A 26495-nucleotide genomic window follows, 5' to 3' on the forward strand; every position below is an offset into this window, starting at 1 on the left:
ATATACCATCTATACATCTTTTCCATCATATTCTTTTTCAATGCATTACAGGCAAGATTTCTTTAAAATCTTGTTTATACATTTCATTGACTTGGTGACAGTGCAACCAATCATTCACATACTCTTTAACCTCCTCATAGGGTTTCATTTTCCATTTATTTCCTTTCCCCCCTAACAATTTCTCATAGGTAACCCAGTTTTTACTCATATTTCTGAACCTTTTCCAACTCCCTTTTTGAGGCGAAGTGACTGGCCCTGTACAAAATAACCCAAATGAGGTTGCACAATAAAGGTAAAGGTAAAGGGACCCTGACCATTAGGTCCAGTCGTGGCTGACTGGGGTTGCGGCGCTCATCTCACTTTACTGGCCGAGGGAGCCGGAGTACAGCTTCCGGGTCATGTGGCCAGCATGACTAAGCTGCTTCTGGTGAACCAGAGCAGCGCACGGAAACGGCGTTTACCTTCCCGCCGGAGTGGTACCTATTTATCTACTTGCACTGCGTGCTTTTGAACTGCTAGATTGGCAGGGACTGAGCAAGGGGAGCTCACCCCGTCGCGGGGATTCGAACCGCCAACCTTCTGATCAGCAAGTCCTAGGCTCTGTGGTTTAACCCACAGGGCCCCCACGTCCCTAGGTTGCACAATAGATATGTATAAAGTCGTCGTGTCATCTCCAGCCTCTGTCTCCTGCCCATCACTTTCTTCCCCACAACTTTTCACCCACAGCTTCAACAGAAGTCATTTAGTTAGTTTGATCTTCTTGGAGAAAGATTTATTGGGCAGCAATCATTCAAAGCATAAAATCCCAATTATGTTGCCAGCAAAACAATGTACCTCTTGCAAGAGGCTTCTGCTTCTTGCAAATCTATATACCTTCACTTTTCCTGGGTATTGTTCTAAGAAATGGTAGAGATAAAAATCTCTCCGCTGGCAGGGATTTTATTGTCCAATTTCACATACTGAGCTGAAGAAGCCATTTCCTAACCATCTGCTCCTTTCTTTTCGGACCAAATCTTGGGCACTTTGGAACAAATGAGTGTTTTGACATTGATGTATTGGCGAAAGGGCTGGGGGCTTTTAATAGGCAGCTAATTCATAGCCGCCCTTTGTGAACTCCAAAGAGGCTGCGGCTTCGGCTGTTGTTGTTGACAGGAGTGAGCAAGGAAGCCACAACCACACGCATGCCTTTCCTTGCCTCCAAAAGACTCCGGGTTGCAAGATCTGTGAGGCCTGGCCTTTCCAAAACTTGGGAATACACAGAGATCTGGACTTGTTTAGTTGTTTAGTTGTGTCTGACTCTTCGTGGCCCCCTGGACCAGAGCACGCCAGGCACTTCTGTCTTCCACTGCCTCCTGCAGTTTGGTCAAACTCATGCTGGTAGCTTCGAGAACACTGTCCAACCATCTCGTCCTCTGTCGTCCCCGTCTCCTTGTGCCCTCCATCTTTCCCAACATCAGGGTCTTTCCCAGGGAGTCTTCTCTTCTCATGAGGTGGCCAAAGTACTGGAGCCTCAGCTTCGGGATCTGTCCTTCCAGTGAGCACTCAGGGCTGATTTCCTTCAGCATGGAGAGGTTGGATCTTCTTGCAGTCCATGGGACTCTCAAGAGTCTCCTCCAGCACCAGAATTCAAAAGCATCCATTCTTTGGCGATCAGCCTTCTTGATGGTCCAGCTCTCACTTCCACACATCACTACTGGGGAAACCATAGCTTTAACTATACGGACTGCAAGAAGATTAAAATGACCATATAAGGGTGGGCACACCTTTGTTCTCTGTGGCCCTCCTTTCTCCTGCGTCTGGGGGGAGCACCCTGTTGCAACAGTTAATAAAGATCAGGCTTACTAGCTGCTTTGCTTCTCAATATTCTCTGGTTGTTCTCTGTTATTTTTCTCCTACCGATAGAGAACCTACAAAATGGGCTCTATATGGGCTCTTGGGTACACAATAAGGGAAAAGGAGCAGGTGTTTTTTTTTCTTATATCAAAGGAATCGGGGATGTTTAGCCTGGAAAAGAGGAGACTGAGAGGAGATACGACAGCCATCTTCAAATATGTCAAGGGCTGTCACATGGAAGATGGAGCAAGCTTGTTTTCTCCTGCTCCAGAGGCTAAGACCCAAATTTATGGATTCCATTTACAAGAAATTGTCACAGGGTACAAAACTTAGGCCTGGGATACCAAGACAATCTCTGAGATCAACTGGGGGAGTGGTCCCTCCATGGACTCCTGCCAGTCAGGATTTGTGCCATCCCTGCAGTGGGTCCAGCCCTACACTTGCTAGGGTATGGGAGATGGCCTTCTTGGTGGTGGCTCCCAGGCAACTTTGGAATTCCTTTCTTAGTGAGGCTGAAATGCCTCCCTCCTTGCTGTCTTCCCACCGGCAGGTGAGAACTGCTGTAGCCCAACAGGCCTTTGGGAGCTGACTGGGTTTTTAAAATTTATTTAAGGAAAGGGCTTTTAATAATGCTGCGCTGTCTTCATTATTCGTATTTTAATAGATTTCTTAAAATAAAAAAACATTGTTTTAATTGTATCTGAATCCAATTACTTTCTAACTGCTGTCATTCATAGGTTTTAAGCTTTCTTTGTTTTATCTGTGCCGTTTTCATTTGGTGAAGATGCCTTGAGACCCCATCCAGGAAAAAGGAGGGATATGAAATAAATATAAATATAGCAATAATGATGATTAATAATGCAAATATCGGAAGCCAGGTTTGGGTGGTTTTATTTCATTAGGCCTTTGCAACATAAATGCGGCTTGTTTTATGCTTTGGTGTTTTGCCTTTTGCACATTTTTGTTTTTTGTAAGGCCCAGATGTGGTGAAAAACATGACCTTTTTTTGGGGGGGGAACAACCCTAAGCAAACTGCAGCTGGGGCCTTCTGCATGGTCCTCTCCCGCTGAGCTGTGGATCTTCCCTGAACCACGGGCTGAATGGTGCCCTTAATGGTGTGTGATTATTTCCCTCTTTAGCCATCTGCTCCTGGAGACTTTGACCTTCTCCTCCTCCCAAGTCACATTTCCACTGGACCAAATTGATAATATCTGCAGTTCCCTTCATTTGGACTTTTTCCCCTTTTTTATTTTATTTTTTTAAAATAGCCATTTTCATTTTAATTACTTCTTTATCGCCACCACTTAGCCCGCTCCACATTTAGTTAACTTTCTGCAAGGTTACCGTGCATTGATCTCGAGCCATAATTACAGCGTGGTTTAAGGTTTCCATAAACCCACAACGCTTTTTAAAAGCTTATTAACCTCTGTTTAAAAGGAAAAAGAAAGAAAAAAGAACACCATCCCTTTAATTTTCTGTTCTCAGTTTTGTGCTAGGCTTGAAGTGTGCGATGGGCGCCCCAGAGGTCATCTGGCCCAACCCCAAACCCAGCGCAGGAAATCTCTTTGATTTTAAATGGAAGATGTGAGGCTCAATAGGCAGCAAACAACCAACAAAAACAAGCAGAAATAAGCCCATATATCATAGAACGGTGAGAGCCAGTGAGGGGCAGTGAGGAACCTTTTCCAGCCCAAGGGCCATATTTCCTTCTGGGTGACCTTCCAGGGGCCACATAGCAGCAGTGGGTGGGGCCAGAGCAAATGTGGGTAGAGCTACAGTTGTCAATCAACACACTCACCGACCCAACTCTTCATCCTTCAGTCAGGCAGACAAAGGGCATTATCAGTGTCAGGGCCAGAAGTGGGTGTGCCAAGAGAAGGTCATGGCCTGGGGAGAATTCAGAGGGCCGCACAGAGATGCTTGAAGGACCACATATAGGTCTGGAGTTCCCCAACCCTGGAGTGGAGGCTGAGTGTTGTATGACGGCCAGGACAATTAGCATTTAAATCTCGCCTCAGCCACAAAGATTTCTGAGTGAGCCAAAGCCAGCTGCTCTCTTTCAGCCCTTCTGCAAAGGATTGTTGTTGCTTAGTCGTTTAGTCGTCTCCGACTCTTAGTGACCCCCTGGACCAGAGCACGCCAGGCACTCCTGTCTTCCACTGCCTCCCGCAGTTTGATCAAACTCATGCTGGTAGCTTGAAGAATACCGTCCAACCATCTCGTCCTCTGTCGTCTCCTTCTCCTTGTGCCCTCCATCTTTCCCAACATCAGGGTCTTTTCCAGGGAGTCTTCTCTTCTCATGAGGTGGCCAAAGTCTTGGAGCCTCAGCTTCAGGATCTGTCCTTCCAGTGAGCACTCAGGGCTGATTTCCTTCAAAATGGAGAGGTTTGATCTTCTTGCAGTCCATGGGGCTCTCAAGAGTCTCCTCCAGCACCAGAATTCAAAAGACCAAGGAGAATAGAGAGGTTCTATGTCTTCCCTTGATCCAGACACTGTATTCCTGTTGATGCAGCCTAGAATAGAATTAGCATTACCTAGAATAGTTTTTGTTGCTGCACCACACTGTTGACCACACTTAGCTTGTGGCCTGCTAAGACCCCTAGATCTGATTCACGTGAGCCGCTGTCAAGGTTTGTTAGCAGGAGATGCTGGCGGTAGAGACTGCAAAGTCTCCGCTCAGACTCCAGCTTTCCAAGAACATGGCAAAGTCAGTCCTACAGCGATAGCTGTTGCTCAGAAGGAAAGATTAAGGGCTGTATGTAGCCATCCATCATTGTATCCAAGTAAACACAGGCAGAACAGCATGTGATATTGGCATCCCTCGCTGCAAAATTTGAGAGTTAAAGTATTGCACCCGAGGGGTCAACGTGCTTGGCTGCTAAATTCACCTCCTGAAAAGACTCAACGGCATGCAATTGGTACACTAATCACTGCAAATTGATTCCGCAAGTCAGCTTCAGGGCCCTATAGCATAAGCTGTGTCTCTTGAGTTTTCCTTGGCCCTAAAATTTTTGCTTCCTGGCATTGCTAGGATACACAAACAGTCAATTCATCTATATACTCCATTTTCCACAATTGTCTTTTGTGCTCAAAGAGGTTCGTGGAAAATAAGCTGTCTAAATGCATCCATGCCATAACCAGGGTGGTATAATATCATTGCGGTTAACTAGTCAGCAACTAGCAATTCGTCTTAAAATATATCGAAAAATTAAGGGGCACAAAGCTCTCTCATAATACTAGAAGTCATCAACATCCAAGAATGCTGGAAGAGTCAGGGTGGATTAAAGGAACTTCACATAGCACATGGTTAAACTATGGAACTCCCTGCCACAGTAGGCAGTGATGGCCAACAATTTGGATGGCTTTAAAAGAGGATTAGGCAAATTCTTGGAGGAGAACACTTCTGATGGCTACTAGCCAGGATGGCCGTGCTCCTCCTCCACATTCTACCAGTCACTGGAAAGCACCGGAGAAAGGGGTCCTGTGTTCGAATCCCGCTTTCAGGTTTCCCACAGCCATCTGGTTGGCCACTGTGAGAACAAGGATGCTGGACTAGTTGTGCCATGGACCTCATCCAGCAGTTCTTATGTCCTTATGCATAAATCATCCTATAATTTCACGTCCAAAAGTAGTCCCAGTGCGGATGTAATGAGTGATTAACAAACAGCAACCATCGGCCACACGAACATTGATAGCCCAATGTTGGAAAGAGGGGGGAAATACCCACAAAAAAAGATTGGCAAATGAAGTTAATGGAATATGCAGAAATGGCAAAGTTAACAGGAAGACTCAGAAAACAGGACAATAACCACTTTAAAGATGAATGGGAAATATATATTGCATATATATATATCAAAGCATTGTATACAGGTTGATACATCAGCAGGATTAAAAAAAATGCAGTATTTTAATGAAAGACAGAGTTAGGTACGAATAGATGGATAATTGAATTTGGACATGCATGAATTAATAATGAAAATAATGGAACCATGGAGGGAAGTCAGGGATTTGAAAAACCCCACACTTTGAGGTTGTATTGATCGTATAAACAGCATGGAAAGTGTTACAGTTGTATTTAAACTTTTCCTTTTTCAGTGTTTAATTTAAATGAAGTTTGTTATAAACAAAATTAATAAAAAAAATTTAAAAACAACAACAACCAGCAACCATCCACATTAAAAACAAGTCTCAGCACCAAAGTGACCATTGATGACCGTGACCTTCTGCTGTGCCCCATCTCTCTCTTGGGGGCTATTAATGGCTTCAGTTGCCCCCAGCCAGAATTGGTGGGTTAGCGCCTCTCTGTCTTGGGAGACAATGGAGGAGTGCGCATTCAGGGGTGAAGTCAAACTATTGGAAGCTTACAGTGTCTGCTGTGGCTGTAGAGACCGAGACGGGAGAGACATGTTTTGTTGCAGCCGGGCAGAGGAAGACGTCTAGTTGTGCTGCTACAGATGCACCATGGCATTTATTCTCTCTGCACTCCTCCCAGCGGTCATTTCTCCTTTGGTCACTGCTGACCAGGCGCTGTGGCAGTCCAGATCCAGGATCCAGGTCTTGCAATGTCCTGTCCATGGTCCTGAGGGGTTGCCTTTGTCTCTATATAAGCAACAGAATGGGGATCATTTGGTCCATGGGGTGGTGCTGAACTACAACTCCCAGCAACCCCAGCATGCATGGCCAATGGGCAGGGGTGCTGGGAACTGTAGCATCCAGAGGGGTCAAAGGTTCCTGGTGCCTGGCTCTTAACCTGATTGCCACTCACGGTGCAGATTTTGTAAATTGCTGGGTGGAAATAAATAAAGACACGCCTAATCCCACCATTGCAGATGGCGACAGCAGCCACGAAATTAAAAGATGCCTGCTTCGTCAGAGAAAAGCAATGACAAAACCAGACAGCATCTTAAAAAGTAGAGACATCACCTTGCCAACAAAGGTCTGTATAGTAAAAGCTATGGTTTTCCCAGTAGTGATGTATGGAAGTGAGAGCTGGACCATCAAGAAGGCTGATCGCCAAAGAACGGATGCTTTTGAATTCTGGTGCTGGAGGAGACTCTTGAGAGTGCCATGGACTGCAAGAAGATCAAACCTCTCCATTCTGAAGGAAATCAGCCCTGAGTGCTCACTGGAAGGACAGATCCTGAAGCTGAGGCTCCAATACTTTGGCCACCTCATGAGAAGAGAAGACTCCCTGGAAAAGATCCTGATGTTGGGAAAGATGGAGGGTACAAGGAGAAGGGGACGACAGAGGACGAGATGGTGGGACAGTGTTCTCGAAGCTACCAGCAAGAGTTTGACCCAACTGTGGGAGGCAGTGGAAGACAGGAGGGTCTGGCGTGCTCTGGTCCAGGGGGCCACGAAGAATCGGACTCTCAAGAGTCTCCTCCAGCACCAGAATTCAAAAGCATCAATTCTTCAGTGATCAGCCTTCTTTATGGTCCAGCTCTCACTTCCATACATCACTACTGGATATACAATAGTACTTTTTAAAAACACATAGGGAAAAGGACTGTTTTAAGTATTTACATTTAAAAATGCTTTCCTAGTGATTGTGAATATGCTGACCTAGGCCCCCTTTGGAATCGGAGGCCCAGGCCAAGTGGCCCATAGGCCCCCCTCTGTCTGGGCCTGCAAGTTGCGCCATGCCAGGAATAATGTATAAACTTCTGCCATGTCACCTCTTATTTCTCAAATTCTGCACCCTTTCCTCATAGCAGAGATGTTCCATCTCCTTGGTAATCTTAGTTGCCCTTTTCCAAACCTTTTAACAGTTGTTGGCACCTGTTTGACTTGGGAGGCAATGGAGTGTGCCTCTGGGGGTGAAGCCAAACTGCTGTGCCAGCAGAACCAAAGTGACCTCTCCAGGGCGCAAGCCTCGGCAGTGTGTCTGGAGGTCCTGGGCTGGCCAGACGACAAGACCCCCCTCTCAGCCTCGCTGATGTGGTCCAAAGGAAAGGAGAGCAAGACGTTTGGCACCAGTTTGGCTGCGCCATCCAACCGCCTTAGGGACTCCACTCTGGATTTGTGTAGAGTTTCCTCCTTTTTATGATTTTTATTAATTTACCACAAAAACAAAAACACATATTAATTTCACATCCAATTTTCACAAATTATTCCTTTTCTGGACTTCCTTCAGCTTTTCCGTAAATCGTCCATAGTCATTATTTAAATTACGCATTCCTTAGGTTTATATTGACATTATTTATATCTTTCTTTTCTATTCCCTTTAGACAATACTTCTCAATTTTTCACAGTGCTTCTTTAAATCCCTCTAGCGTTATCTGTCCCTCACTTATACTTTCCAGATATTCCACAAATTTCCCCCAGTCCTCGATGAATATTTGGTCTCTTAAATATCTAATCTTCCCTGTCAATTTGTCCAACTCTGCATAGTCTCCATTCTCCAAGTTTCCTCCTGAGCCTTTTCTTCTCCCAAAGATGTCCCACAAGGTGGTGGAGGTTTGGGATGAGAGTTTTCCTACTCCTAGATGGGCTTCCTTCCCAGGTTGATGAGCCCCACCTGCACCTCACGCACGTGCAGAAACCAACTTCTTGATCGGTTTCTTGAGCGGATACCTGAAGGAGCATCTCCAACCCCATCATTCTGACCGGACACTGAGGTCCAGCTCTGAGGGCCTTCTGGTGGTTCCCTCGCTGCGAGAAGCCAAGTTACAGGGAACCAGGCAGAGTGCCTTCTCGGTGGTGGCGCCCACCCTGAGGAACGCCCTTCCACCAGATGTCAAGGAAATAAACAACTACCTGACTTTTAGAAGACATCTGAAGGCAGCCCTATTTAGGGAAGCTTTTAATGTTTGATGCATTACTGTATTTTAATATTGTGGGATGTGAAACACAAGAGCAGTCAAGTACAACATTCCTAGAGTGAACATGTTTACACATGGGGAGGAATGTTTGTCCAGCCAGCAGGTAAACTTCCTGTTTCCTTCTGGGCTGGGACAGACTTCCTCTGCATGTGACTAGAGGTGGGTGTGGCCTCACCTGTGCAGGTAACGACAAAAGCACAGGGCAGGCAAGAGAGGACAAAGGGACTGTCTCCTTATGAGATAGTTTCTAGATATATGTTACTTTTCTAGGCTAAGTCTGCCTTCTGGGAGACTTCCTATTGTGAACAGAATGATGTGTGAGTAAACCTTTTTATACTTTTATAGAAGACTGTGTCGTGTCTTATCTTTTATGAGGGAATAAGGGGGAAATACCAGAACAGTTATTATAGAGGCTTTAGCGAGCCTGAGCTAACGCATCCACTGCAAATTTAAAAAGGGGAATGTTACTCTGCTAAATTGTGAACTTGTTAACACAAGTTGGAAAGGTTATAACCAAACAATATATCCTCTCCTGGATCCCTGAACATTCCCACAGATATTTTGTTGGAAGCCGCCCAGTGTGGGCGGGGTATAAATAATAAATTAATAATCATTAATCGTAATTGGACCCACTCTTGGTCTCATTTGTTCATCTGCTGAGCCTGTCTTCACAAGCAGGGAAAGTCCAAAACTCACCTGGTTTAGCCGGCCAGTCAAAGCCGTTTCCCGGGATTGTGGCCACTGGAACAAGAGAGTCTTGACAGCTGGATCAGGCCAATGGCCCATCTAGTCCAGTAGCCCATTCTCACAGTGGCCAACCAGGTGGCTATGGCAAGGCCTCAAGCAGGACCTCAAGACCTTGATTGCTGGCATCAGGCAGCTGTGGGCCCCCAGATATTTCAGGACTACAACACCCATAATCCCTGACCATTTGCCATGCTGATGGGAGGTGGAGTCCAAAGGCACGTGGAGAGCCACAGGTTTCCCCCCCCCCACACCTTTGCTTTATATGGGAAGCACTGAGTCACAGAATCTTGTTTGAGGCCACCTTGTAAATTGGTGGCAGAAGTGGGATTTGAACTCAGGGCTTCCCACCACACACCCCTAACAACTCCACCCTGTTGGCTCTTAGGCAGGGGACAGGAGCTAAGTGGCAGAACCTATGCTTTGAATGCAGAAGCCTCCAGCTTTCTGTCCTTAGTGTGTCCCAGTCAGAAGGCTCAGGAGGCAGGCGATGGAGGGCAGCGGGTGCCTCAGATGCTGGAGAGAGGGACAGAAGAAGCTTCCATTGACTGCATCAGACTATTCGCCTATCTGCATGGTGTTGTCTACACCAACCGGCAGCAGCTGTCCAGAATTTCAGTCGAGGAGTCTCTCGCAGCCCGACCTGGAGACACCAGAATTGACTCTGGGACCCTCCTCTGCAGCCCTCCTCCCGCAGCTGCTGCCAGCCTGAGCAGGCAACTCTGGCCCCAATGGGCAAATAACCAGAGCGCCCGGTGAGGTCTGGAAGCACGGGACTCCCAGGGAACCTCACCAGCGATGCCCGAGCGAGCAGCATTGCAGAGCCAGGGAAGCCCGAGCCCATCAGAAGCCTCACTTTTAGGGCTGCCGGTGATGCCCCTGTGCCATTGTCCCAGCTTCCTGGAGTGTGACAAACACTTTCCGGGAAGGTTTCTCCGGTGGGTGCCGAGGGGCGCACAGCTGCTAAGCCAGTGGATCAGTCAGGTGGCTCCTTCAGAGGGTTGGACTCACCGATCCACATGTTAATGGGCTGGCAAGCTTTGTGCGTGTGTGTGTGTGCCTGCGTGTACATATAGAGGGGGCCACTCCGGCAGAGAACACAGTGCAAGGCTCGAACATCAGACGGAACACAGTGCAAGGCTCGAACATCAGACGGGCAGGTAGGCGTCTACTAGCGCTGATTTGCCAGCCTCTCCTCTTTGTCTTGGCGGGGCTTTGCATGCTCTCGAAACCAACCCAGAGCTTTGGAACTGGCAGGTTTGGGGTGGGAAGGACCTGGGGGGGGGGTTCGGAACTGGGGAGGGAGGGGGGCTTTATGGTTCTCCGGTGTCGAACCTCCTTCTCCGCCTTAACCTCTCCTTCAAGGAGATCAGCCGCTTAAACATTTGTTTTTGGTCCGCCAGCAGAGTCGAAAGCACGCCTTCTCTTTGAACAGGGATTTATTGGAACCGGGTTCGTTGGAGGAGGATTTGTCTTTTGATAAACTAGCTACTTTTTGTTCCCTTTTAAAGAAAAAACGCTTTTGGGTGGTGGGGGACGCAGAAAAAATCACCCAATTTGAGAGAGAAGGGCGGGTGGAAATTCCTCTATGTATTGAAATGTATTAGCCGGAACAAGGTGGCATTTTGCAAATAATGCATATTATAAAAAAAAAGATAGAAAGAAAGAAAATATTTGTCGCAATGTTTGCTTTCCCCCCCTTTTCCTTCCTGTGGATATTTCTCAGCAGCCAGCTCTGAAAGGTTTGTTTTAGAACTATTTCGTTAACAGGAGACCTGCCCCTCTCGATTTTTCTGCTCTCCCCCCATTGTCTTGCAAAGGGAATAATCCCTTCAAAGATAACTGCGCATTTCCTACGGAAATCTCCAACTTAGAATCCAAGTTCCTTTAGGCTTCAGTTCTATGCGCGCTTACCTGGGAGCAAGCTGCGGTGAAGGGCGCAGGACTTACTTCCGAGTAGCCATACATAGGATTCCGCGCTCAGTCCTCCAGAATCCCCACAGCAGGTATTTTAAAACTCCATTTCTGAACAAAAAGAAAAAGGATTTTTTTAAAAAAAACCCTGAAAAACTTTGGAACTTTATCTTAAAGCTTTATTCCCAGAAGCGACTGTTGGAAGAACAATGCTTTTGGGGCTACACGCACAGAGATAAATGTTCTAAGCTGTGTCCTGAGGACAAATTTGAACCCCCAAAACAAACTTCTTCCCCTTCTGCTCGGCAGCTTCTCCGGGTTTGCATTTCTGCGGCTGAATGTTTGGAGTCTTTGTCTGCCACCTTCTCTGCACCGTATAATTCAGCCGATTATAGTCAATTTTACGATAGGATGCACATTGCGCCACTTGCGCCTCTGCAGGCATCCAGTAGACCAGGGAGATCTGTAGCAAATGCAGCTCCACTGTGAGGGGTTTTTTTTTTGAGGGGGAGCAGTTCTTGCAAAGAATAGGCAGGTAGATCTATGGACAGACTGTGGTGCGCCTGCCACGTTGACAAAGGAGCGCGCCGTCTCCTATCTCAGAACTGCATTAAAATACTATCAAAGTTCCAGATGCCCTCATGATGAGATGCAACGCGCACATGATTACAGTTTGCTCTGGGGGTTTTTTAGAAAGAGGTTAATGTGCTTTGCCATTACGAGTATCTCAGTTAAATCGGCGGCACCTGCTTTCCACTAGATGTGTTGACATTTGGCGCCGGTTCTCTGACATGCAGGAAAGCTAATTGCTAATTCCGAAAGACAGAGGAGGGGGGTGAAAGACAAGGAGGGTTTAAGTGTATCCAAAGAACACTGCTGGTCAGCGGTTCCCTGCTCCCAGGCTTCTCCTTCGTGTCCGTTGTTGTTTAGTCGTTTAGTCGTGTCCGACTCTTCGTGACCCCCTGGACCAGAGCACGCCAGGCACTCCTATCTTCCACTGCCTCCCGCAGTTGGGTCAAACTCATGCTGGTAGCTTCGAGAACCCTGTCCCACCATCTCATCCTCTGTCGTCCCCTTCTCCTTGTGCCCTCCATCTTTCCCAATATCAGGGTCTTTTCCAGGGAGTCTTCTCTTCTCATGAGGTGGCCAAAGTCTTGGAGCCTCAGCTTCAGGATCTGTCCTTCCAGTGAGCACTCAGGGCTGAGTTCCTTAAGAATGGAAAGGTTTGATCTTCTTGCAGTCCATGGGACTCTCAAGAGTCTCCTCCAGCACCAGAATTCAAAAGCAACCATTCTTCAGCGATCAGCCTTCTTTATGGTCCAGCTCTCACATCCATACATCACTACTGGGAAAACCATGGCTTTAACTATATGGACCTTTGTTGGCAAGGTGATGTCTCTGCTTTTTAAGATGCTGTCTAGGTTTGTCATTGCTTTTCTCCCAAGACCTTCGTGTCCACCACATGCTTTATCTGCTAGTTAACCTGGTGTTGACAGCAGAAAGCAAAATCTTTGCAATGTTTTGGATCATTAAAAAAAAGAAAGACAAACACATATATATGCATTTGATGTGCAATTTTAGGTTTAGGAATCCTTCGCTAAAGATGCAGTTCCTCTCTCCCATCGCTAAAATCACAAAACCCGGCTACAGCTGGGCAAGAGATGCCCACATCCTTAACTCTTCCGTCAGAGAAGGTGTGTTTGCTCAGACCACAGTTAGAGGCAGCAACACTTCTGAATCCCAGTTCCTGGAAACCACAGGAGGAGAGAATTGTTCCGATCCTGTTCGCGGGTTTCCCAATAGAGGCATTTGGTTGGAAGGTGCTGGACTGATCCAGCATCTGCTTGGGTTATCTGAGAAGCCCACAAACAGGAATGGAGTGTAATGGGACTCTCCCACTTGTGGTGTCCAGCAGCAGGTGTTTGTTGTTTAGTCATATAGCCGTGTCCAACTCTTCGTGACCCCCTGGACCAGAGCACGCCAGGCACTCCTGTCTTCCACTGCGTCCCGCAGTTCGGTCAAAGTCATGCTGGTAGCTTCGAGAACACTGTCCCACCATCTCATCCTCTGTTGTCCCCTTCTCCTTGTGCCCTCTGTCTTTCCCAATATCAGGGTCTTTTCCAGGAAGTCTTCTCTTCTCATGAGGTGGCCAAAGTATTGGAGCCTCAGCTTCACGCTCTGTCCTTCCAGTGAGCACTCAGGGCTGATTTCCTTCAGAATGGAGAGGTTGGATCTTCTTGCAGTCCATGGGACTCTCAAGAGTCTCCTCCAGCACCAGAATTCAAAAGCATCCATTCAACCTTCTTTATGGTCCAGCTCTCACTTCCATACATCACTACTGGCAGGTGTTTAGAGGTAGACTATTCCTGACCCTGGAGGCTCCGCAAATGCATTACAACTGATAGTCGTTGTTCGCCTTATCTCCCAGTGAAGTTGCTGATGACTACCTTGTGGTCTCCCATGCTGTAACTTAGCTGAAGGAGTCCTTCTATTTGTTTCTTCCAGCCTTCAGCTTTTCTGGATGTTCCCTGCCTTTTAGTGTTCTGGTCTGGAGGTGGAGATAAGCTTTTCTCCATCCACAATGTGCATAATTTCCTGCGCCTCTGTTGCATCTTCTCTCAGTCATATTTCTTCCAAATGAAAATGCTCCAAACCGTTGCCTTCTCTTTTGGAAGCTGCTCTGGTCTCTGGATCATTCTAGTTGCTGCTTCTATGCTCTTAGGGACACAGGGAACTGCCTTATGGCTTCAGGCCTGTGGGCCAATGACCTCAGCATCATCTACACCAGGGGTAGGCAACCTAAGGCCCAGGGGCCGGATGCGGCCCAATCGCCTTCTCAATCCGGCCCGCGGATGGTCCAGGAATCAGTGTGTTTTTGAATGAGTAGAATGTGTGCTTTTATTTAAAATGCATCTCTGAGTTATTTGTGGGGCATAGGAATTCGTTCATTCCCCCCCCCCCCAAATATAGTCCGGCCCCCCACAAGGTCTGAGGGATGGTGGCCCAGCTCCCTGCTGAAAAAGGTTGCTGACCCCTGGTCTACACTGGCTGGCAGCTGCTCTCCAGGAATTCAGCCAGGAGGGGGTCTTCCCCAACCATACCCAGAGATGCCTTGGGGATTTGAACCCATGACCCTCTGTGCGCAAGGCAGATGCTCTACCATGGAGCTACAGAACTCCCCTCGTTTCCCTCTGTCTGCTTGCAGGAGTCCCCGCTTGCCTGCCCAACGCTCTCTCTCAGGACCCGAAATGTGCAAATGGCTGGGCCCACCCAACCCTCCAAAATGAGACAGAGGGCTGAGGTCAGGCGCTGAGACAGAGGGCAGAGCATACGGCAGTGGCAGACCGTGGGGTCTCAGATTTCAGCGGTGCCCCAGGCAACATCAAAATTTGGCTCCCTCACTTCTCTTGTTGTTGTTGTTTAGTCATTTAATTGTGTCCGACTCTTCGTGACCCCCTGGACCAGAGCACGCCAGGCACTCCCGTCTTCCACTGCCTCCCGCAGTTGGGTCAAACTCATGCTGGTATCTTCGAGAACACTATCCCACCATCTCGCCCTCTGTCGTCCCCTTCTCCTTGTGCCCTCCATCTTTCCCAGCATCAGGGTCTTTTCCAGGGAGTCTTCTCTTCTCATGAGGTGGCCAAAGTCTTGGAGCCTCAGCTTCAGGATCTGTCCTTCCAGTGAGCACTCAGGGCTAATTTCCTTCAGAATGGATCAGTTTGATCTTCTTGCAGTCCATGGGACTCTCAAGAGTCTCCTCCAGCACCAGAATTCAAAAGCATCCATTCTTCGGCGATCAGCCTTCTATATGGTCCAGCTCTCACTTCAATACATCACTACTGGGGAAACCAGAGCTTTAACTATATGGACCATTGTTGGCAAGGTGATGTCTCTGCTTTTTAAGATGCTCTCTAGGTCTTACTCCACTCTAAGTAATACTTGTTGCACCCCCAGGACTCCATGCCCAGTGTGACTGAACCGGTTGCACTCCCTTAAGAGCTGCACATTTAAAGTGCACAACTCCCCCGCCCCACAAATACTGGGAACTGTAGTTTCTTGAAGGCGCTGGGAACTTTAGTTCTTTGCAGCAGAAACTATGGTTCCTGGGATGCTTTAGAGAAGCCATGTGCAGAGTGCAAAGAGCTAAAGTTCCCGGCGCCTTCAAGAAACTACAGTTCGCATGACTAGGGGTTGGGGGGCAGTTTTGTGCTTTAAATGCGCGGCTCTGCCCATAGACTTAGTTTGTGCCTACCATCTTATCATAGAAGGGGATTATCTGGCCCTGCTGTGGTCAAACTTAGAGCTCTCTTCTGAACCACAGGATTGTGTAACCTGCAGCTTGGTCCATGTTGAGGTTGCACAGTGGTTTTTGGAACAAAAGCTTCAGCACTTAGCGAGCCACGAGCCTGACACCAGTACTGTCTACACTGATTGGCACTGGGGATGGAACGCAAGACCCTCTCCTTGCAACAAGAGGGGCTACAGCTGAAGAATGGCCTTTGCCATCTTCCCCCCACCTTACCTTTCCCGCCCCTCCCTGGCCACAGTGATCCATGCGACGGTCATCTCCAGGCTTGACTACTGTAATTCGCTCTATGCGGGGCTGCCCTTGAAGCTGTCCCAGAAACTCCAGCGGGTGCAGAATGCTGCAGTGAGGCTCCTCACGGGGTCCCTGCCATGGGAGCATATTCACCCAGTGCTTTTCCAGCTGCACTGGCTCCCGGTGGAGTACAGGGTCAGATTTAAGGTGCCGCTTTTGACCTTTCAAGCCCTTCACAGCCTGGGACCCTCGTACCTACGGGACCACCTCTCCCGGTCTGCCCCACGGAGAGCCTCAAGGTCCATAAATAGCAGCACCCTAGAGGTACCGGGCCCTAAGGAAGTCAGATTAGCCTCAACCAGAGCCCAGGGCCTTTTCAACACTGGCCCCGGCCTGGTGGAACACTCTGCCTCATGAGACCAGGGCCCTGCAGGATCTGATTTCTTTCCGCAGGGCCTGTAAGACAGAGTTGTTCCACCTGGCCTTTGGCTTGGAGCCAATTTGATTCCCTCCCTCCCTCTCTTTCTTTTTTCTTTTCCTTCTCCTCCTGCAATGAGGCTACATTTTAACATTTTAATGTTGTATTTTATTTTTGTTTTTAAGTTGTAATCATTCATCTTGTTTTTATTATTGCTTGTAAGCCGCTCTGAGCCAGGCCTTGGCTGGGGAGGGCGGGGTATAAATATAAAATTATTATTATTATTATTATTATTATTATTATTGAATTGTAAAGTTGGAAGGGACCCTGAGGGTTTTATAATTAAGTATTTTAAAGTGCTTTAAATTTGTTGTTAGCCACCCTGAGACCGGTTTTTGAACCAGGAAGGGCGGGGTATAAATAAAATATTATTATTATTATTATTATTATTATTATTATTATTATTATCATCATCATCATCATCATCTAGTCCAACACCTTGTTGAGGTAGAATCCATTTTGCAGGACTCAAATGATCATATTTTATATTTATTTTATTACTATTATTACTATTATTATTATTTAAAAAAACAGGAATTTTTGGGTAAGGAAAGTCATAGGAAAATGTAATTGGAAAATGTGGAATAGCAACTGTTTGCTGCTTCGTTGCATAACCCCCCTGCCTGCCTCGCACAAAAAAATCAGAACAAATTGTGAATCAAGTGGTTGTCTGGATGCAACCTCAGGGAAGGCCAACCCTAAGGGAAGCCCACAAGCAGAACCCAAGCACAAGAGCATTCACCACTCCTGGGCTTCCCAGCTACTGGTTTTCAGAAGCATTTCTTCCTCCAACTACGGCTAGTAGGAGCCACCCATAGCCCTGTCCTTCAAGAATTTCTCCAGTCCTCTTTTAAAGCCATCTAGGTCAGTGGCCATCACTGCCTCCTGTGGCAAGGAGTTCCATAGTTAAATTATGCACTGTGTGGAGGATAAAGGACTTTAATTTGCCGTCTCCGACTCTTCCAGCATTCAGCTTCATGAGATGCCCACATGTTGAGAAGACGAGGAAAACCTTTATCTCTCAACTTTCTCTTTTTAGAAAACTCCCAGCAGGTTACCTTGCCTTCTCTCTGAACTAAAATAAAGGAAAAGGGACCCCTGACCATTAGGTCCAGTTGTGGATGACTCTGGGGTTGCGCACTCATCTCGCTCTGTAGGCCAAGGGAGCTGACGTTTGTCCACAGACAGTTTTTCTGGGTCATGTGGCTAGCATGACTAAGCCGCTTCTGGCAAACCAGAGCAGCGCACGGAAACACCGTTTACCTTCCCGCTGGAGTGGTACCTATTTATCTACTTGCACGATACGATAATCTTTATTGTCATTGTCCCATACAGAACAACGAAATTGAAAAATCTACATAAGACATTCAAAACCCAACAAGCCTGCTATCCCAACCTGGTTAGCCCCCTAAAAACTCTGATACCCCATAATTAAACACAATATACTCCCATACAGACTCCTTACACTGCGTTTAAAACCAAAATCGCATTTGGATAGAAACTGTTTCTCAGGCAGCTAGTCCTAGTCTTTATAACCCTGGACCTTCTTCCAGAAGGCAGAAGCTGAAAGAGATCATTTCTGGGGTACGCACTATCCTGCGCTATCTCTGCAGCTTTCTTATGGCACCTAGAAGCGTAGATTTGATGCAAGGTGGGAAGAGGGCACCCAATTATTCTCTCCGCAGTCTTTACAACCCTGGACAGCATTGTTTTTCCCCTGACCGTGCAGCTCCCAAACCACACACAGAGACTGCTAGGTTGGCAGGAGCAGGGACTGAGCAACGGGAGCTCAGAACCGCCGACCTTCTGATCAGCAAGCCCCAGGCTCAGTGGTTTAGACCACAGCGCCACCCAAATGCTCCAGACTCCCTTCTTAAGAGGCTTGCTCCATCTCCTGGCTCGCTTTGGTGAACCTGATCTGCCCACTCAGCATCTGCTACAAGTAACACGCAAAGGCCAGTCAATTTAGTCACCTCCCTCCCTCATAAAAGCTCCCTGGTGGCAAAACCTGACTGTACTCAGGCCATGCAATTCATTAACAGGAGGCATTTGGTCCACAGGGGCATCTTCAGAGCTGTTTGGAAACTTGGAAATCCATTCCCAGGCAGTGCAGGGAATACCAGACCTTCCAAGTGTCCTTATTTCGCAGGGACAGTCCTGGAATCACAGATGCCGTCCCGGTTTTTGCTTTGATCCCAGAATGTCCCACTTTTCCTTAGGATATCACTATTATTATCCTCATGGTAGAAGTTTGTAACATGAAGCACAGCGTGGAGAAAGTTGACAGAGCAAAGTTTTCACCCCTCTCTCTATGTGGAATGGGTTTTACTGGATAGGAGGGGGTATATTCGTTGCAATTTCTCTCTCTGGGCGCCCACCTGTGTGGGCTAAACAGTTTTTCAAACTCCCATCCTGGGCAGCAAAATTAAAAGCGAAGCAATCAGGCTGCAAAACCTTGTTTTCAGAAAGTGCAGCTACAAAGTAAGCTGGCTTTCTCCTTCTTGCCCTGCTTAACAAAGAATCAGGCAGCAGCTTGGGAAGCAAGTTTAAAAATATAATTTAATTGCTTACATTCTTGCATTGGTTCGCAGCAATGGCAGCAGTAAAATCCATGCAGGCAATATATATATATTTGCAGTATGACCAGCTTCAGGCATGCGCCTGAAGCAAGAACAGGGCACAGCTGCCCTCAGGATCAGGGCCGGATTTAGGTCTGATGAGGCCCCAAGCTCCTGAAGGTAATGGGGCCCTTTATATGTTCAGCTGTCCTTTGTCAACAACCAATTGTCACTGTTTTTTGTGTTGAATACGGTATATGCTATATGCACTCTATATATAGAAATGAGCAAACCAGTGATATTTTAGGGAGCAGGCTAGCAGACGGGGCCCATTACTTACATCACAGGAGCCTACACAACACAAAACACTTTTGCTGTATGTAGGTTTTATTTTATTTGTTTTTTATCTTATATTTTGGAAATGTACATCCAGCGTTTTTCCCCTTTAAATTTTTTTGGGGCCCCCAAGAGAGTGGGGCCCTAAGCTATAGCTTGTTTAGCTTAGACGTAAATCCGGCATTGCTCAGGATTGGTCAAATGAAGAGAGAGGAAGAGGAAGTACCATACGCTCCTTCCTCTCCAGGAGAGGGGAAATGACATCACACAGAGCCCTCTCTAGCACTTGAATCTCTCTGGTCTGTGTATCTGCCTATCAGCAATGCAGCTCTGTGGGCGTGGCTCCTTCTCATGAGAACTAGCAAGTATATAAATGTAAACGAATGTTGGAAGGTTCAGAACAGGTAAAAAAGACAACTTCATCCAGCACAAAGTTGAACTATGGAACTCCCTGCCACACTGTTAATGGAGAAATCTGAGAGCTCCCTTGGGCAAAAAACAAGGACACCAGCCAGGAATACCAGAGCAAAACAGCAGCCAATAGGCTTGGTCTTTATTGAAGACTGTCGCGACAGGACTCCCACCTGCCACCAGGTGGAACAAGATGGAAGCCCCGAACAAAAGAGAATCCAAACTTTTATTAGCTGCTAATCCCCATGTTACACCCCCCAAAAACTACATCACTCATACATCATGGTTAAATCATGAAAGGGGAGGTCTGGTGGCAGGAATCTGAGCATCCTGGATCCTGCCCCATGGTTCCCCTTGCCCTCCACCAAACACCCCTCAAGTGTAACAAAAGAGATCTTTACATTTCCCTGTTTCCCAGCCAAGTTCATCACACCCTTTTGTCTCCATCTGGGTTTGTCATTTCTGGAATGGCTACCTGTCTGACACTCAGGTATCGGGATGCCAGGGATTATCCCTCAGGCAGAGGGGCTGCTGAGTAGCTGAGCTCACATGTCTATAGGAATTTCTGAAGTTCTTCCTGTGAGCCAGTACACAGATACATTGATCAGTGAATTCTTACATTTGGTATCGTGCAGCAGAGGCCCTTTGAATAGATAGGAAGAAACTGTGATGAAGTGTTTTGTGGGGACTGATTTTGGTAGAGGGGCTGCATGTGCATGATATCTGCTGGAGGGGCAACCCCCCCCCAACACTATACATAAATTCCTGCGACAACAAGAAGCAGTGGGTTCAGCAACCTAGGATTAGACAAATTCATGTCTTCACGATTGAAGGCAGTCATGCTTCTGAACAGCCGTTGCTGCAAGAAGACAGAGGGCTCGTGTGTTGGGATCCTGACTGTGGGCTTCCCTTGGGGGCATTAGATTAGATGGGACATTGGCCTGATCCTGCGTGTTCTCCATCTGTTCTTATAATCTGCATTTTTCCAGAGCAAGATTCAAACCGAAACACAGCCAGCCTTTGAGATTTGCGCCTCTCTGAATTTTGCAGCCAAGTAATGCGTGTATGAAAAAAGCTCATTTACTAGGCTAGAGGGTGCATATGAATTTATTTTCGTTATTTGGTTAAAAGCGATGTTTGTCAACCATTTAATTGTTTTTTAAAAAAATCTCAGTGATACAAAAACAATGCAAAAAGCAAACATTGCCATTGAAACGAAAAGGCACCCAGACACCGATAAAACAGCAGTAGAGAAACATGTAAAAGCCTCTGAGAGCATATAAAACCGTCAGTGTCTTATGTTTGAAATGCATCTATTAGTGAAAATGTGCATTCTGTTAGGGGGAAAGTGCTTTGCAAAAGCATATCAATTAGGCGAGATTGCACACCAAAGTGTGTAGCGTCTGAAATTCTGATGGATTTCCACAAGGGCTTCAGAGATGAAAAAAATCACAAGCTAATGTCAGAATGTGAAGCATTAAACTTAAGGCTGAGGGTGGAGAATGAGAAACAGAGAAATGGACAGGTTTGTCTGTCCCTTCTCCCGAGTAAAACTCCGCAAAGGTTGCAGGATGCTGCTCAACAGAAAAGGCCTGTTGACCCCCTCCCCACATGCTCAATGGGATTTGTTGTTGTTTAGTTGTTTAGTCGTGTCCAACTCTTCGTGACCCCCTGGACCAGAGCACGCCAGGCACTCCTGTCTTCCACTGCCTCCCACAGTTTGGTCAACCTCATATTTGTAGCTTTGAGAACACTGTCTAACCATCTCGTCCTCCGTCGTCCCCTTCTCCTTGTGCCCTCCATCTTTCCCAACATCAGGGTCTTTTCCAGGGAGTCTTCTCTTCTCATGAGGTGGCCAAAGTCTTGGAGCCTCAGCTTCTGGATCTGTCCTTCCAGTGAGCACTCAGGGCTGGTTTCCTTCAGAATGGATCAGTTTGATCTTCTTGCAGTCCATGGGACTCTCAAGAGTCTCCTCCAGCACCTCTCCAGAAAGTGTGTTTAGGAGTTAGCCCAAAGATAGAAGCAAGAAGAACTACCAACAAAAGAAGCGTGGCTGATGAAATTATTGGATTGTGCCAAATTGGGAAAATTTACTGGGAAAATACGGAACCAGCAGGACCAGACTATTCTGAAAGATTGGAATAAATTTATGTTGTTTTTGAAAGGCGACTGCCAGCAACCGACATCGTTAGCAGGGTTACAAAACGTTTTGCAAGGATAAAAGGATAATTTGTTATTAAGAGTGATTTAAAAAATAATGGTTTTTTTTAAAAGGATTGGATTTAATAAGAAGAAAATATAATCAAATGCAGGAGCAGAGAATAAGTTTGAAAACCATTAGCTGGTGTGTGGAGGGAAGTATCAGGCTTATTAGCCAAATGTTGTTTATTTTGTTATACAACACTGTTATCATTTTGGGGGGGGGGAATGTAAAAACCAATAAAAATAATTCTGTATATATAAAAAAAGAAAGTTTAGAACAAGCTTAGAGCACCCTCCTCTAGGCTGAGCCTCCAGGAGTTTTTGTACTTCTCAACATACCTATTTACTACATGGATACTCCATCACTCCCTTCCTCCAAATTCTTCCTGATTTGCTGCCCTTTGGGGCTTGTGGGAGCTGGGAAGAAGTCTGCCCATTTCAGCCCAGTTCCTGTGCCTCAGTTTCTCCTTTCCAAGTCCTAAGTAGCTTGTGGATGCTGCAAATAAACCACCCAGGTGCTCCCAGCTATCCTTCCTTGGTCCGGCTGAATCCCTGCATGCTTTCCCTATTATTATTATTATTATTATTATTATTATTATTATTATTATTATTATTATTATTATTATTATTACCCCCAAAAGCGGAGAGCAAGAGAACAAGCTGTCTGCTTGCTGCGTTCGCTCTGCCTGCATCAGGTTGGCTGATGAGATGTATTTAAAATACAGGCTGTGACCGCAGCCGCGCTCCGTCTCTTGGTAACTAGGGGTGGGGGAGAGAACATTACATTTCACAGCGCATTATCCCCCCAAAATGCTGTCTTTTCCCGCGACCGGTCATGAAATATTTATGAACGTTGGGAGGAGAGGGGAGCGTTCTTTGCGCCGTTCCGACAGCTTTGCATGGAAAACGGGAAACAGGACGGACTGGCTGGGAGGGGGGAAGTTCTCTTGCACAAGCTCCGTTGAATGGAATGGGAACGGGCGAAGGAGAATCTCCCAGGAGGACTGCCTCCTCTTTTGTTTGACGTCGGCCGTCCTTACAGGGAAATTATGCTTTGAAGTACATTTCCATCCATGTGGCCTTCAACCCAGCCCTAACAGTGAGATGCCAAGCGAATGTTCAGCATATCCACTGCCTACCCTCTGGGCCACGACTTGCACTGCATGGTTCAGGGGAATGTTTTCCTGAAGTGGTGTCTCCTGCAAAAAACCAAAAACACCTTCGTGTATCAGCTCAGCCTATGACATGAGCTCCAGGATTAAACAGCTTGCTTCGCCACATGCACCTCCCGCAATGCACCAGAATTATGATGGCTAGAGCATAAAAGCCATTGTGGTCAGAGCCCTATAGGGGAGCCAGGGGTCGTGGCAGCAACGAGGGATGCGGGTTGCATGTGGCCTAAACCACTGAGCCTCTTGGACTTGCCGATCAGAAGGTTGCGGTTCGAATCCCGCAGCAGAGTGAACTCCCGTTGCTCTGTCCCAGCTCCTGCCAACCTAGCAGTTTGAAAGCACACTGGTGCAAGTAGATAAATAGGTACAACTGTGGCAGGAAGGTAAACAGCATTTCCATGCGCTCTGGCTTCTGTCATGGTGTCCCGTTGCACCAGAAGTGGTTTAGTCCTGCTGGCCACATGACCCAGAAAGCTGACAAATGCTAGCTCCCTTGGTCTGAAAGTGAGATGAGTGCCACAACCCACAGTCGCCTTTGACTGGACTTAACTGTCCAGGGGTCCTTTACCTTTACCTTAGCAATGAGATTCCATCATCTTGATCTGACGATCTCCATCAAAATGAGTGTCCCTCAAATTGCATGTCCCCATAGGAAAGGCATGGTACAATGTGATAGGATAGCCGTTTTAGAGCATGGTGCTGATGACACCAAGGTTGCAGGTTCGATCCCCATGTGGGATGGCTGCATATTCCTAGACGGTCCCTTCCAACTCTACATGTCTATAATTCTATGATTCTGTGGTTCACATATCTGAAGGGCTGTCACATGGAAGATGGAGCAAGCTTGTTTCCTGATATTCCAGAGGAACCAATAGATTCAAGTTAAAAGAAGGGAGATTTTGGCAAAACATTAGGAAGAACTTTCTGATGGCAAGAGTTGTTTGACTGTGGAACAGAAGGTTCCCATCATGGGAGACGTTGGGTGGCCATCTGTCAGGGATTCTTGAGCTGTGATTCCTGCTTTGCAGGGGGTTGGACTAGATGACCCCAATGGGTCCCTTGTTGTTGTTTGTTGTTGTTTAGTAGTGTCCGACTCTTCGTGACCCCATGGACCAGATCACGCCAGGCACTCCTCTCTTCCACTGCCTCCCGCAGTTTGGTCAAATGGGTCCTTTAAAGCCTAAAGGTAAAGGGACCCTGACCATTAAGTCCAGTCGTGACCGATTCTGGGATTGCGGTGCTCATCTTGCTTTATTGGCCGAGGGAGCTTCCAGGTCATGTGGCCAGCATGACTAAGCCGCTTCTGGCGAACCAGAGCAGTGCACAGAAACGCTGTTTACCTTCCCGCTGGAGCGGTACCTAGTTATCAACTTGCACTTTGACGTGCTTTCAAACTGCTAGGTTGGCAGGAGCAGGGACCGAGCAACGGGAGCTCATCCCATTGCAGGGATTCAAACCACCGACCTTCTGATCGGCAAGTCCTAGGCTCTGTGGTTTAACCCACAGCGCCACCCGCGTCCCCCTAATGGGTCCCTTACAACTCTACAATTCTGTGATTTTATGAACGACTAAATAGGCCATCTGGGACGCGGGTGGCACTGTGGGTAAAACCTCAGTGCCTAGGACTTGCCGATCGCATGGTCGGCGGTTCGAATCTCCGTGGTGGGGTGAGCTCCCGTCTTTCGGTCCCAGCTCCTGCCCACCTAGCAGTTCGAAAGCATCCCTAAGTGCAAGTAAATAAATAGGTACCGCTTTATAGCGGGAAGGTAAACGGTGTTTCCGTGTGCTGCTCTGGTGCCGGCTCGCCAGAGCAGCTTCGTCACGCTGGCCAAGTGACGCAGAAGTGTCTCCGGACAGCGCTGGCCCCCGGCCTCTTAAGTGAGATGGGCGCACAACCCTAGAGTCGGACACGACTGGCCCGTACGGGCAGGGGTACCTTTACCTTTACCTTTTACAATAGGCCATCAGAGAAGAGGGCTAAGTCTGACACATGGAACTGTTTGATATAGCTCACTGCCAGAACATCTGAAGAAGCCCACCTGCCCCCAGGTCAGACCCAGATAGGGCTGAGTAAAACACGAATCCGGAATCTGGATAGTAGCAGCCAATCAGTGTAGTTAATACTGAGGCCACTTCTTCTGTTTATGATGTGCAGGGGCAGAGAATTCATTAGAAAGCGTCAAGGAGAAAGAGAAGGATAAAAAGGGAAGAGATCCAAGCCTGTCTGAGATGGGATTTCCCTTTTAGCCTCCGGGAGAAAAACAGTCCTTTAAATACTTAATTAAACTAAACTAAATACTTAATTAATTGAAGTGCTGCATAGGCAGTAAAGTCTGCCCTACTGGAACAAATACCTCGTCAGCAAGACATGGCTACCTGGTGTATTCTCTGTCTTGCTGGGAAAAGGATGACAGAGTTGTGGCTTTGGAGTGGTTATTGTGTCTTGGATTTGCCGATAGGAAGGCTGGTGGTTCGAATCCCCACAATGGTGGTGAGCTCCTGTTGCTCGGTCCCTGCTCCTGCCAACCTAGCAGTTTGAAAGCACACCAGTGCAAGTAGATAAATAGGTACCTCTGCGACGGGAAGATAAACGGTGTTTCCATGCGCTCTGACTTCCGTCACGATGTTCCATTGAGCCAGAAGTGGTTTAGTCCTGCTGGTCACATGACCCAGAAAACAGTCTGTGGATAAACGCCGGCTCCCTCGACCTGAAAAGCGAGATGAGCACTGCAACCCCATAGTAGCCTTGGACTGGACTTAACCATCTGGCGTCTTTCACCTTTTTTTTACCTTTATCACTGAATTAGTTCATCCTTACAGCCTCATAGGGACGCTGGTGGTGCTGTGGGTTAAACCACAAAGCCTAGGACTTGCCAATCAGAAGGTTGGCAGTTCAAATCCCCGCGACGGGGTGAGCTCCCGTTGCTCGGTCCCAGCTCCTGCCAACCTAGCAATTCAAAAGCACGTTAAAGTGCAAGTAGATAAATAGGTACTGCTCCGGCGGGAAGGTAAAACGCGTTTCTGTGTGCTGCTCTGGTTCGCCAGAAGCGGCCTAGTCCTGCTGGCCACATGACCCAGAAGCTTTACTCCGGCTTCCTTGGCCAATAAAGCGAGATGAATGCCGCAACCCCAGAGTCAGTCACGACTGGACCTAATGGTCAGCATCATAGAGTAGGTGGAACAGGAAACTCTTACTCTCTGGGTCGTGGGTTTGAATCCCACTTTGGACAAAAAGATTCCTGCATTGCAGGGGGTTGGACTAGATGACCCTGGGGGTCCCTTGCAACACTACAATTCCCTGATTCTGGGGTTCTAGGATTCTAAGACATGGGAAGACTCGGCCAGTGTACTCCACGCTCTGGTAGCTTCCAGGATAGAATATTGCAATTTGCTCTATGCTGGGCTGTCCTTGAAGACAACCTGGAAACGTCAGTTGGTCCAAAATGGAGCAGCCAGATTCCGTTTAATCATAGAATCATAGTG

At 47.3% G+C, this 26495-nt stretch overlaps 1 long non-coding RNA gene across 1 annotated transcript in view; it reads right to left on the reverse strand.

Annotated features, from left to right (window-relative positions):
- The window catches only part of LOC309366014, a 343316-nt gene that overhangs the window by 51862 nt on the left and 264959 nt on the right, over positions 1–26495 (reverse strand). The window contains exon 2 of the long non-coding RNA XR_014166398.1: positions 18029–18086. This is a non-coding gene — a long non-coding RNA (uncharacterized lncRNA). The remainder of the gene's footprint in view (positions 1–18028; positions 18087–26495) is intronic.

Source organism: Podarcis melisellensis (genome assembly GCF_964234715.1).
Source record: "Podarcis melisellensis genome assembly, chromosome: 3".
In the NCBI taxonomy this organism is placed as follows: domain Eukaryota; kingdom Metazoa; phylum Chordata; class Lepidosauria; order Squamata; family Lacertidae; genus Podarcis; species Podarcis melisellensis.